Here is a 14265-nt window from a genome sequence, read left to right as displayed (position 1 = left end):
CAAAGCCATTGTGGTGAGTGTATATTTGTGTACATTTTACGAACATGTCTCATTCTAGGAACTTTCCAGAACTCCCCTTAAATGTTAAACTGGTGATTGCATTCTCTGTAAGCCATGTCCGTGGCAGTCTCTCTCTTCTTTTATATTCCTGCTGCCATTTTCTCTTCCCAGGGTAACTGCGCGTAGCCTGTCTCTGAGTCCTGGTCCTCCAGCTCTGGGCCTTCGGTCAGCCTCCACTGAGGATGGGGCTTCCTGGGCTCTTCTTCTGCCTCTGCCTCTGCTTTGTCCGCCCTGGGCTGTGGCCCCTTTCCAGCCCCTGGCAGCAGGTCTCTCATTAGCGTGGGTGCTTGAATCTACTTGGCTAAGGAGGAAAACCCCAGGCCAAGTCTTGAAGAGAACCCAAGCCTTTCTTGGTGTCAGCATGCAGCCAGTTGCACAAGGAAGAAATCAAGCCCACATGTGAAGGCAAGTTTCTTAATGCTTTTGTTTCCCAGTTGAAAGTTTTCTGTCCAGGAACTTCCTTAGGGAGAGGACTCCCAGTGGGCATGCTCGAGAAATTGTATTTGGGAAGTTCTTTGAACTGAGGTTAGAGAATATCATTGAGACTGTACACTAATGACTATAGCAGCTGCACAGCCTCTCATCATTGATGTTTCTGCCTCTCTCTTCCTCTCCCTTTCACTCTGAAATCAATAAAAATATGTTAAAATATATTAAAAATGAGAGTATGGGACTGGCAATCCATTTTATTCTAAATCTTTATTTCTGTGTATCTACAAATCCTTTACATAAAAAGTGAGTGGCTTCTATACATGGATTATTTTTGGTGTTCCAAGACATGAATGTGAAACGCGTAGATGTGAGCACTGTAGGAGTGGCCAGTCCTGAGGGAGGCACGGGTTTAATCTGGAAGGATGTGTCTGTGGGAGTTCTAGTAACAGATTAACAGCCACTGCCATCCACTGAGGGCCTGCTCTGTCGTGGGCACTTCACATACATTTTCTCCTTTGACCTTCATAACCACCTTCTGAGAACATCTTCATGTTAGCCGTGAGAAAGGGCGCTGAGAGGTAAACTCTACCTGCCTCTAAGACCCCACGCCCTTTCCACGCCGGAGTCTGCTGTTACCACCAACTCTAGGAGCCAATGAATGTGGGTGGTAATGTTACCACACCTGATTCTCATCAGAGCTTTCTAAAGGTGTTTATTTCTTTTTGATGCCAGCAAGAGGAGAATAATTGTTTGTTGCCCCATTGTAAAGGGGCAAACGAAAAGCAATTTATTCTCCTTCCCCCTTCAATTCCCCAATCTCAGTACTGAGTAAAATAATGGCTGAGGTATTTATATACATAGTGTGACTTTCGCATCTAAGGCTGATTTTTTTTCTAGCTTGTTGGTAGCAGGGGAGAATACAGTTTTGAGATACCAGCTGTCTCTCGGCCGATTTTTTGCATTGAGGTAACAGAGTAATGTGAGTTAACGAGCTCGGGCTTGGTCAAGGCCCCACTGTACAGAGCCACAGTATGCCATTGGGGACAAGTTCTTGGCACATGGGATTTGTTCTCTGTGCTCTGGTGTGTGTGCTGATGCACTTTGACTTTCAGAGGTGGAGAAATTACCAGAAATGATTGATCAGGCAACAGTCAAGGATGACTCAGAGCTAGTCTCTCTTCCTGTGTCCAGATAAAGTGGTAATCTAACATGGAGCCATTTCCCACATGTTTTCCCTGTAATTTTGCTACATTTGTGTTATTAAACGTGTGCTTTCAGCCAACCAGAGAAGTTTGCCTTGACTTTTTAAGGAGAATAATACCTTTCCCTGGGTAGCTTATATGTGCTGGGCTCTTGATCTGCCGAACTAGAAAGGATATTTTGGTTGTAAGTATTTCTCTGTTTGAAGAAAAAGGAAGTGTTTAGAAATCTTCACACACAAAAAAAATCAAATAAACAATCTCTAGAATATGAAACAAGAAAGTGGTCCCAAATCATAGCTGGAATTAGTATCTGTTGCATTTTCTCCTGATTCCTCAATGAATTATCTTTACATTCCCAGAAAGATGTCCTAGCCCTGGCCAGTGTGGCTTAGTTGGTTGAGCGCCCTCCCGTGCACTGAGGGGTCGCTGGTTCGATTCCTGGTCATGGGGCACATGCCTGGGTTGTGGGCTCAATCCCTAGTAGGGAGTGTGTAGGAGGCAGCAGATGGATGTTTTTCTCTCTCAGATTGATGTTTCTCTCTCTCATGGATGTTTCTCTTTCTCCCTCTCTTTCCTCTCCCTCTCTTTCCCTCTCCCTCTCAAATCAATAAAAACACTTTTTTAAAGAGATGCCCTAGAAAAGGACCCGACACAGCTGCAGGTGCAGAGATGAGCACTGTAGGAGTGGCTAGTCCTGAGGGAGGCACAGGTTTAATCTGGAAGGAGGGGGTTTTAATGGGACAATGAGCTATTTTCCTTCCCGTTATCATGGTAGAATTGTGCGTGCTTCGTTAGTGATTCGGTGCCTGTGAGCTCACGCTCAGAGGTCAGGCCCAAGTCCATGGTGCCGGAGCCACAGATGATGAAACGCTGTTTTGCAGCCTGCAAACAAGGATGTTCCCGCAGGGGTGGGTGGGTTGTTGAAACCCTCCTGTGAAAGGCTGTTAAACAAACATGATCTTTGTTGATGTAAGATGAATGCAATACGGAGGCTGGGTAAGGAGAGTTTAGGGGGCTCAAAGAATTTGCACAAGTTATACCCTTTGGTAATATTCATAGGATGTTTGTCTCTTGGCAACAAGGAAATCATTTGCTCATCCCCTAGAATATTCTGCACTAACCAGCTGGCAGATTCAGTCTGTGTACCCTTGATTTTTAAAGAGCAGACTTCTAAATGTTTACAGAAAATATAGATATAACTCCATGGACTACACGTAACGGTGCCATTGGGAAAGAAGTAAAGACAAATACAGTCAAAATCCTGGTGGAATGCTGGGTGTGAGGAACAAGATGGGCAGATGGCTACCACGGGAGTTCACTGGAGGGGTCAGACTTAAAGGATGGGGGAGGAAAGGAAGTGGTACGAATCTGTGAAAACAGTAAAGGGGTGTTTGAGTTGAATCTTTATGAAACTTAGTCAGGGAGGAGAGAGAAAAGGGGGAACCCGGTGTGACAGCCACAGGTGGCCGAGGGAAGGCAGAGAGGCTCACTCCCTCGTTTGCTTTTGTCATTACTAGAAGGTGGCTGTCTCACCAGGTGACACAACACAACAGAAAGGGGACCTGAAGCCCAAATTGGTGAGAGAACTGCAGCTGCTTTTACACCAGTTCACAGTCTCAGGCCCGAATGAATTCTGTCTCACAACATTAAGTTGTAGATCTGAGTCTGGAGTAACCACCATGGAGGTCGTCCTGGAGGTGCCCTGAGGTACAGGCAGGAAGCAGAAGAAAGGAAGGAAGCCCATGGAGATCATAGGAACCGCTGATCAGGGAGCTGTACATGGTTCACCGGCAAAACACTAGCCCATCAGAATGTAGTTGGAAAAGAAGTGACCGATTCCCAAAAGGCATGAGTTCAGCAAGAAGAAGTTATGCCTAGCAAACTCCACTCCATCTTTTTCCATCGTTATTAGATTGATAGATTTGGGAAGTTTAAACATAACGTGTTAGGATTCTGGCAAAGCATTTGATAGCATGTGTGAGGATAACCTTGGGACAAGTTGGAGAGATATGTGGGTTTCCAGTTGGTTGCATGAGATGCCCAGAGTGTTGATTAACGGGTCGATACCAGCTTGGAGAGACAGTCTTGGTGGCCTGCCATGGTACTCTGTCCTTGGCCCTGTGGTGTGTAGGCATGTTTATCATTTATTTACTGGGATTGAGATAGAAGACATGCTTATTACATTGGCAATGGAATAAGGATAGGGAGGGTGCTAAATACATTGACTGGTTGATGGACTTGTATTACACATAATCCCAAATAATGTGAAGCTTAAAATTCTGGATTTAGGTTTCAAAATAATCAGTGAAACAAAATGGAATCAAGAAGACCAGTGTAGCCAAAACTGGTTTGGCTCAGTGGATAGAGCGTGGGCCTGCGGACTGAAAGGTCCCGGGTTCGGTTCCGGTCGGGGGCATGTACCTGGGTTGCGGGCACTTCCCCACTGGGGGATGTGCAGGAGGCAGCTGATTGATGTTTCTCTCTCATCGATGTTTCTAGCTCTCTGTCTCTTTCTCTTCCTCTCTGTAAAAGATCAATAAAATATATTTAAAAAAAAAAAAAAAGAAGACCAGTGTATGTAAACATCTTTGGGAGAAAAAAAAGACGCCTGGGCGTTTTAGTGAAGTATAAACTAAGTATGAACCATCCATTCACTGACCAAATGTTTACTTCACTCCTATGTATATTTTAATCACTCTCAGTACATTGGGAATGCAACAAGTGAGTAAAATACAGACCTCGCTTGCAAGAAGCTGTTAGTCTAAAGGCGTGTATGCATTTCCTAGGGTTGCCATGAAAAAGTACCACAAACTGGGTGGCTTAGAATGAAAAGACATACTGACCCACAGTTTTGGGAACCCGAAGTCTAGAATCAAGGTATCAGCAGGGCCAGCCTCCCTCTGAAACCCTGGGCAAGAATCCCTCCTGGGCCCTTGGAGCTTTTGGTGGTAGCTGTGGAGCTTTGGTGTCCTTGGCTTGCAGCTGCATCCCTCCACCATCTGCTCTGATGTCACACAGCCTTCTCCCGTGTCTGTCTTCATCTGATAAGGCCTTTTCCTCGTCTTATGAGGACACCAGCCCTATGGGATTAGGGCTCACCCTAATCACCTCATCTTCATTTGATAACCAGACCAAGAACCTGTTTGCTGATAGGTGCTTCCCCATATCTTTTACAGGAAGGCAGTTCATCTGAAACATGTTCATCAAGGCATTTGACTCTGATCCTATTAAAGAAAACAGTGCCATAAAGGATTAAACAAACAAGCTCTAGAATATGAGACAAGAAAGCGGAGTGCTGTGAGAACAAGTGGCAGGGAGGAGGGGTGTGGAGGATGCTGGGAGCTCTCTAGGCAAGGAGGAGGGGTAACTTTCCAGGAAGAAGGAGCAACTATGCAGAGAGTCTGGAGGCAGTAAGAGGCTTCGAGTTCAGAGCAAGTTCAAAGGAAATGGTGTATCTGGAGGGCGTGAGCAGGAGGCAGAAGATGGGCGGAGGAGAGCCAGGAGCGGGCCAGCACAGCTCTGTGCACTGTGCTGAGGTGGTTTGTGGCATCTGTTAAAAATAACACAGCCCTAGTCGGTTTGGCTCAGTGGACAGAGCATCAGCCTGCGGACTGAAGGGTCCCGTGTTCTATTCCGGTCAAGGGCACATGCCTACTTTGTGGGCTCGATCCCCAGTAGGGGCATGCAGGAGGCAGCCGATCAATGATTTTCTTTCATTATTGATGTTTCTATCTCTCTCTCCCTCTCCCTCCCTCTCTAAAATCAATAAAAATATATTTTTAAAAGGCAAAAAGAATAAATAGGAGTATACAAAATTGGAGGAAGCAAATAAGCAAATTAGACTCTGTGCTTGCGTGACCACATCTGAAATGCTTTGGCTTGTTGGGAGTGTCATTTAACGTTAGGGTTTTTCAAAATGTGCTCCTCGTACTTTGAATTAATGTATTTCTCGGAGAGGAAAGAAGTTGTGGGATGATAGCCATTTGGGTTATTCGAATGAGAGGACTTTTCCACCTTTGCTCTTAGGGCAGAATGAGGCCAATGGGCAGGCGTCATAGGGGGGCTTCGGGCAGGGGAAGGGCTTATGGCAGTGGGAGCTACACGAGAGCGGAGGATGCCTCGAGAATGCGGGCTGCCCTTGCCCATGGGGACGGCCACCTGTCAGAGAAGAAAGGAATTCTGCAGCGAAGGCAGGGTGGGGAACTTCCTCCACGAGGTGTACCCACCAGGGTTTCGTGTATGATGTTAAGATTTCTAAAATGCATTAACATGCCCTTTATACTTAAACATCAAGAGCATTCAAAAGGCTTTAACATGAAATGTCACCGGGGGGTTATTAAATAATGGAATTCACTGAGAAGTCTTTGTGATGCAATATTGGATGTCAGCGATGTCGCAATTAACACATCTCTGCAGCATCACAGCCAGGCAGGCGCTCTTCTGAGGCCGAGGTATTCGCAGGAAGTATCTTCATCTCACGTCATGGGTACAACTGTCTCTTTCCTTTCCCTAATGTCCTTCCAGCCGCCCTTGATGGCCTGGTTCTAGCCGCCTCGTTTCCAGGGATCAGTTGCCAGTCATGTACGTTAAGCCACATAAATCCTACTGAGAAGTGGTGGTATGTAAATGTGTACATTCTGTCTTACACCAGCTAAGCAGCTTTACCTTCCTGGGAGGCGGGGAAGCCGGAGACACACAGTGTCTGGGAAAGTGTTAATCCTCCCCACGTGCCTCAAGACCCAGAAAACCGGCCAGCTGCCAGGAGTATATTTAAAAAGGATTTCAAGCCCTAGCCAGTTTGGCTCAGTGGATAGAGCAGACAGCCTGCGGTTTGATTCCGGGCAAGGACACATGCCGGGGTTGCGGGCTCCATCCCCAGTAAGGAGCGTGCAGGAGGCAGCCGATCAATGATTCTCTCTCATCGTTGATGTTTCCCTCTCTCTCTCCCTCTCCCTTCCTCTCTGAAATCAATAAAAATATATTAAAAATGATTTAAAAATAATAACAAAAAGGATTCCAGCATTTCCTTGTCTCTCTTGAAGGAGATCCAGTTCATATTCCACACCAGCACTTCGCAAAACCCGCCCCCTTTCCTCTCTGCCTCCTTCTCTGGGCCAGGTGGATCCTGGGCTGCCCGCTTTCCTTCCTTCCGAAGCTCCATTGCATTAATCAGCCAGGCTTCTTGGTGTTGCTGTTTCTGAGTGGGTGGTGTGTTTTTTCTTCTTGGAGTCAAAGGAGTCAGGAGTTGACAGAGAAGGCAAGCAAGCCCCTTTCTGCTGTGCCCGCAGGAGCTCAAAAGGCCGGGGAGCAGGCAACACCAGATCCACCAACCCCGTTACTCGCGTGGGTTCAAGAAGGGGCGTGTTGCAGGGGAGGTAGGTGGGTAACTGGACTGCGGCATTCACGTGGATGACAGCAAAACAGACAGCGAGGAAGGGAGGCCGAGGCCAGAGGCCAGAGGGGTGGTCCTGAAACCAGGCGAAGTGTTCGAGCGGTGGCTGCTGGCAGGAGGCGGATTGGATCCCCATGTAAGTAAAAAGATCCAAAACCCAACTCGTTCTGCGTGTTCCCTACTTCTGTTATTGGGGCGTTTGCTGATGTTTGTAAACATTCACAAGCATGATTTAAGATCAAGGACACTCGACTGTTTGACTCAAAGAATTCGTTTACAAATCGCTGCACAGCCTGGATTCAAATGCTTGCTTCCTGCCCCAGGCATCACTTCAAGTTAGGGGTGGGAAGTAGTGCTGTGTCCTGGACCCAATGGAGTCAGAGCCCAAGATTCCGTATTTCTCCCTCCGCGTCTGAGCGCTGACTATTCTGAAGGTCAGACGAAGCAGCTCTTGGAGAAGCATTTCACTTTTCCTTTTTAAAATTTCTAAAGCTTGATCTTTTAGAGAAATTGACAATTCACTAAGTAATTGATATGCCCTATATGCAGTTTCTCCAACTTAAAAGTTGGAGATCAGAATCTTTCTTAACTTTTCTAATAATATTACAAAAATAGAACACACATGGGACAAGAATGTCAGACCTCAGTTTTAGGGACCTCGTCATTACAAGTTACTTTAATCTTTAAAATTCTTAGTTCGCATCGCCTAAACCTAACATTTAGTGTCTCTGCGTGGTGGTGGTGAGGAACGGGCACTGTTTTCGTTGCTTTCTCTGCGCGCACAATAGGAATGTTTTATTCAGACTCGCTGGACGCCAACAGGAACTTTCAAATCTCTCTCAGCCAATAGCAGTGTTTCCACAAACTGCCAAGATGCTAATGATGCAAGTTCTGGCAACACATTGTTTCTGTATTTTAAGAAGTAACAAATCAGAACATGCTTTTCAAAATTGAATATATAGTCTTTTATAGAAATGTCTTTTCTGCAGAACCATAAAGCATAAGTATACTTGGTATGTGATCCATCTAAATTTCTTGAACTTGGACTTAGAGGGAATGTGAATTCTTGTCGCATTCCTTCCCTGCCACAGTTTGACGGAGGAACTTTGCCTAGCGTTGAAACAGAAGTGGTTTAATCTTAGCAATGAATGAAACCAGGTTCCTTTGAGGAGGGGTGTGAGGTAGTAAATTGAGGCAGTACTTCGGCTCTAATGGAAAAAGCATGATTAGAGGAAACCAGTGCTCAAAAGCATTTCTCAATTCTTTGCTCTTGGACAAAAAGAGCTTTCTTGGACTTTAACATGCCTCCTCGTCCATGAACATACTTGTAGCATTTTTAATGGAATCCAGCTACTAATCCAGAAATAAGTTTAAAAAACAAAAAACAAACAAAAAAAAACTTCCTGAGGATGGCTATAATTCAACAGGGGCCTGGGATCTCCCAGGTCACCTGGATTTCATTGGTGCCCTTGAGTTGGCTCTAATTTGTATGCTGGTGAATTAAAATTAGAATGAAGGCGATAGGGAGTATTTTTTGCTTGTTTTTTTTTTTTTTTTTTTTTTAGAACAGTTATGTTTGCCTTTTTATGCAGTTTCTTGAGATGTAACACCAAGTGAATCACTTTCTTGTAAGATGAGCAGTTCCCACACCTGTGAGCACAGCAAGATTTGATCCACAACAATCAGAGAAACCTCGAATTAAACTTCAGTGATCTAGGAAGCCCACTCGTCTAGAATATCTTGTGGCATAAAAACGTGCCCGATGTGACTGTTTTCTGGAAGTTCAAAGAGCTTGACATGGCCATTTGGATTATATTCTAGAAGCTCTGCTGACCCCCACTTACCTCTAGCTCTCCCCAGCCCCTGACGCATGAGAAACACTCAACAAACGTTAGTCATTTTAATAGTATAGCATTTAAGTAGTGACGGGTGTGGAGTCTTTAGAAAGGGTACCTCCTGATGTTTGGGATGGCACACGTCTTTACCTGGTGACAGGGGCTCACAGAGGACACTTCCTTCAGTAGCTGGTTGGGGCGAGGGACAGATTGTACCCTCTGGCATGTGGGGTGACTTATTAACCAAAGATTGCTAAGACCTAAAGGGCCAGGCGGCTGCCTGATGCGAAGCGTACCACCAGGGTCCTTGGCTGAGGAAACTGGGTGCAGACTGGCCAGATACTCCTGTCACCGAGGTGCTGAGGGTTCTGTTTCTTTTCTGCACTTTTTTTTTTTTTAACTTCTGCTCTTCTCCAACCCTAACAACAAAAGTTGGACAATTTTTTTTTATTATTCTGCATCTATTTGGATGAGACAGCTAGGTATGCCTATGCCTTTATTTTTGCCTTCCCTGAAACTAAGTAGATCCCCATTTTGAAGCTGCCTTTACAAACTTTCCAAAATTCTCTATCAGCTGTTCGTTTGCCGGATGTCCTTAGGAAAGTTGCTTGTTTATGTCTGGATTCCTGTCAGAAGCTTTGAAATAGCTTAACTTCCTGGGAGTGACAATCTATATAAAAGCCTAAGTGACTGGAATGACCGGTTTCTATGACATGCACTGACCACCAGGGGGCAGACACTCAATGCAGGAGCTGCCCCCTGGTGGTCAGTGTGCTTTTACAGTCAACCTCCCCCGGCCAGCCAACCTCCCACCGTCTCTCCCCTGGGCTGGCAGGCCCCAGACTGGGATGGGGAGCCAGGGGTGGGTGGCAGCGGACGACGCCCCATTCCTAGGGGGGCCAAGGGCCAGCTCCCTCCTCAGGTCTGGTGGCCAACCTCCTGTGCCCTGTTTCTCCTCACCGGCCGGCAGGCCCCGATCTGCCCGCTGCCCACCCACTGCCGTGGCAGCATGGCAGTGAGGGAAGGAGGAGTGGGGGATGGGGGGAACCATGCAGTGGCGGGGCACCAACGGTGGCAGCATTGGAGTTCGGAATCTGTTCCTTTTGTGCCTGGCTCAGCAACCAGCACCTCCTCTTCGGCCTGGTCCTGATCGGCCTGGTCCTGATCGGCCTGGTCCTGATCGGCCTGGCCCCGATTGGCCTGGCCCCGATTGGCCCTGATCGCCAGCCAGGCCTAGAGATCCCACCTGTGCACGAATTTCGTGCACCAGCCTCTATTTTGATATAAAAGGAGAGAAAATGTAAAGGTTATTCCTACAATGTCATGACCTTTCAGTGGCCTCCATGTGCCATTAATTTTTACCTATTTCTATATTTGCACTTACCTATCTGGAAGAAATTTGGAGGAAGATATCATACAGACAGTTCGATTTGGAGAAAAGAAAAGTTTTGAACCAAATATAAATGAAATGTATATGAAAAAGTATCTTTGTTTTCCAAAAAAAAAACCCAAAAAACATTTTAGGTTTGAATGCAAAGGTTTGTGGTTGTTTGGTTTGATTTTTTATGAACCAGAGAGAACAGTTACCATTTCAGATGATCTTTTATCCTGAATTATACTTTTGGTGTATTTTTTGAGAAATTAAACTCTTAAATGTAAATCAAAATGAGAGAAATGTCACCAATCCCATGATATTATGCCCATATTTTCTTCTCCCTTCTATTAAATTATTTAGCATATAATAAAAATTTGAAAATGTTTTTGAACTTTAAAGTTGTAGAAATGTAGTTGATGGTGATTTTGCAGATTGCCAAACCATAAGGTCTAGTTTAAAGAATACACACACACACACACACACACACACACACACACACAATGCAACCAAGATCCAAGTTCTATGTGGTTTAATTTCTTTTCCCTGTCGGTCCAAAAACAGAAAGTGCAGATGTCTCCCTATGATACTAGCAACTCAAACGAGGAAGGGAAATTTGGTTATAATTAGGATGAGCTAATTTGTTGAGGATTTGCTGGAGTGCCTGCCTGCCCCACCGCTTGCCACAGCTCTTTCTCCTGTAAGATTTGTTGACAGGACCTGTGATACTGAGAATTAAGTTTGAAAATTCAGCCTGACTTAGCGGAGGAGAGGAAAGATTCATTTCTATGCCACTAAATGCCTCATCAGGCTCCTGAACCAGAGTAAAAATCCAGGACTGACGTTTGACTGCAATTTGCAGATTTGGAAAGATTCCTGTGGTCAGCGGAAAGGAAATCTGCTCTGTGGTGGTGTCATATCACCAGGGCTAGGGGTTTACTTGACCTGCAATTCTGTGCTGTCACATTTACAGCCTGGATTGAAGAAGGTTGAGAAGGAGGTGCTGAGGAAGGAATTGAGCTTTGGGGCAGGAATTAAAAGGGGCTCGAGCAAGGAGTTAGGTTTCTTGAAACTGTTTACTTACGGTGGGGTCTGTGGAAGACCCGCCTGTATCATCAGGGTCGTTTGAATCATTCGGAGATGTTTGTACTGCAGAGTCTATTACAGATCCCTCCAGCCTGCCCTTGGCTAATTACGTTTCCAGATTTAGGCTGAATATTTGCAGATTTTTCTTCTCAATAGAAAGACCACTGTCTTAGCAATAAGTAAAGTTATTATTTATGGAAGAAAGGTACACATCACCAGCCACTTGTGACCTCATAGGAATGTTGATTCGAGTTTTACATTCGAAGGGGAAGGCCATGGGTATGAATGTTAACGGAGACCTCTGCATGCATGTAGGTTCCCTATTAAATACCAGTCCTTGGTCACAGTAGCAGTAGCTGACAGAGCCTTTGGAAAAACAAAGTCTGTACTCTCCAGGCCAATAGCACTGTCTTTAAAAGCCCTGCGTCTTCTCCCTACATGGTGTGTTGTGGATGAGACAGTCAATGGGCAGAGGGTGCAGACCTGAGTCAAAGGCTAAGTATGAGTGGAATTTCCTTCAGCAATGAAAGAACCTTGTAAAAGTGAGAATAAGGTCATCACCATTGCACACAAGGAGCGTATCTTTTAAAAACGTTTTAAAGGAAGAGTTACTCAACTTTTAAAATATGTCAGTGTCAAATTGTATCACTCAAATTCAACACAGAAACCCTGTTTTTTTTCATTCTTCTGTTGCCATAGTACGTTCATCTATCAGTCCGTCTCCACAAAAAACAAAAGCACAGGATTCCTTTTTCTTTATTGACTAAACGGTGTCTGTTGCACCTGCTAGGACTTCACAAATGTTTGGTTAACAATGATACATCAGATTGACTCAGGATGTTTTACATTGCGTTTCTCTGTCCCATTATATTTCTACAAAATTGATATTGTGGCAGGGCTTTTTGCCATCAGTATTTTATCAGCTGTGCATAGCTGAGAGTGTTTGCAGAGAGCACTGCGTAACCTGTCGGTTCTAGGAAGAGTTCTTGACATATGCTTTTCTGGTACTGAAAAGCTAACGGAAGCTTAGCAAATGCAACTTTATCTTATTTTCTGAGGGCAACATGGAAAATGGCCCAAAATACTTTCCAGCAATCAGGTCCGATCTGATTAGAGTGGCACATTTCTGTAAAGAACAGCCCTGCTTCCTGTGTACTGTAGAGTGAATTAAATTCACTTTTATATTGATGAGATGACGGTAACGTATTCATTTTGGGTAACTGTTGACAATAAAAGTTTTCACTATTTTTGACATTTTCAAAGGTTTGCTTATTGGTTGGCTTGCTTATTCCCTTTCATTTTTTTATACTGTTTATTTTGTGTGTGTAAAAGGGGGGTGTAAAAGAAATTTCACAAAGAACAGTATGACAATAGTACCAGAAAAAAAGGATTTTTTAAAAAAGAAAACTTACCCACAATCCTATCACATCCCAAAATTTCTTAATTGCCCCTTCTTTATTTCAGATCCTTTGCTTAAATAGTTAACCATTATAGAATTTGTGTCTTTTCCTAAAAATTGAGGTTAAGTGTTTTGTCAACTCTGTTTTATCTAAAGACAAACATGTATCCATCATTTTTAATATCAGCTGTTTGCTAATGTTGTATATCACATGTGCAGCTTTCACATGATCTTAAATCATTACGAAATTCAGTAAATTTTCATTTCTGAGCTTTTTAAAAATTGGTAGTTGTCCCTAAATCTTGAATAAAAACATTTAAATGTTAGAGAAGGTCAACATTTAGTAATACCTCAGTTCCCCCCAGCTTCCTCCCCTCCCCACACACACACCTCAGTTGACCTCTATTTAACTTCAGTGTTTTACTTTTTAAATATATATATATATTTATTGATTTCAGAGAGGAAGGGAGAGAAAAGAGAGAGATAGAAACATCAATTATGAGAGAGAATCATTGATTGGCTGCCTCCTGTACACCCCCTACTGGGGACTGAACTCACGACCCCGGCATGTGCCCTGATCAAGAATTGAACTGTGACCTCCTGGTTCATAGGTTGATGCTCAACCACTGAGCCACGCTGGCCAGGCAGTGCATTTCACTTCTTGATTCTTTTTTAAGCAGTACACTTTCCTACCTCATCTTCTGTATGTATTATATGAGAAATAGCTTGTCAAGGGTTAGTTGTAGAAATTAATACACATTTGATTGATAGAAGTATTGATACCTTTTGACTTTGGAAGCCAGAATATTGACAACATTGGAGATGGCATTCATCTGTATTTCCAAATTCTCCACCAAGTATTTGTGAAGTGCCATGCTTGGCATTCTGTCAGGTTTTGTGGAAAATACTGATGTGCAAACTTTATTGTTGCTGTAAGGAACTTTTCACTCATCTTTGTTTTTCTTTAGGATTTTTCTCTGTATTCTTTGAGCTGCTTTCAATATCAAGGACTTGCGTTTGCAATGATATGTGAATAATGTTTAGCAAGCTAGCTTTATCTACTAGGTTTATTGTGAAATTAGATTATTCACATCCCAGACAAACATCTGTTATGAGCAACTAGTCGTTTAGATTTAGTATAGAAAATTTATCTTTTTTATTTATTATTTTTAAATAAAATATTTTTTAATAATAGAGCTATTTTAAACAGAGATTAAGGTTGAGAACTGTTTATAGGGTTATTTTCTAGGATAAGAAACCTCTTATTTCTCCCTCTCCCTTCCTCTCTGAAATCAATAAAAATATTTAAAAGAAACCTCCTAAGTTCTTTGGAGAAGATTCCAAGTTGTGACCTCATGAGTTAAGGTTATTGATAATGAATGTCATGAGATTGAAGGGGATGGCACTCAACCTCTAGTTCAGTACAACTGGCAAACTTGAATTTGAACTTCCAAAAAAATAATACAGTTGATTTTATGCACCAATAA

This window comes from Myotis nattereri, assembly GCF_964212035.1.
Source record: "Myotis nattereri genome assembly, chromosome: 2".
Lineage (NCBI taxonomy): Eukaryota > Metazoa > Chordata > Mammalia > Chiroptera > Vespertilionidae > Myotis > Myotis nattereri.
This window is presented reverse-complemented; position numbering follows the sequence as displayed.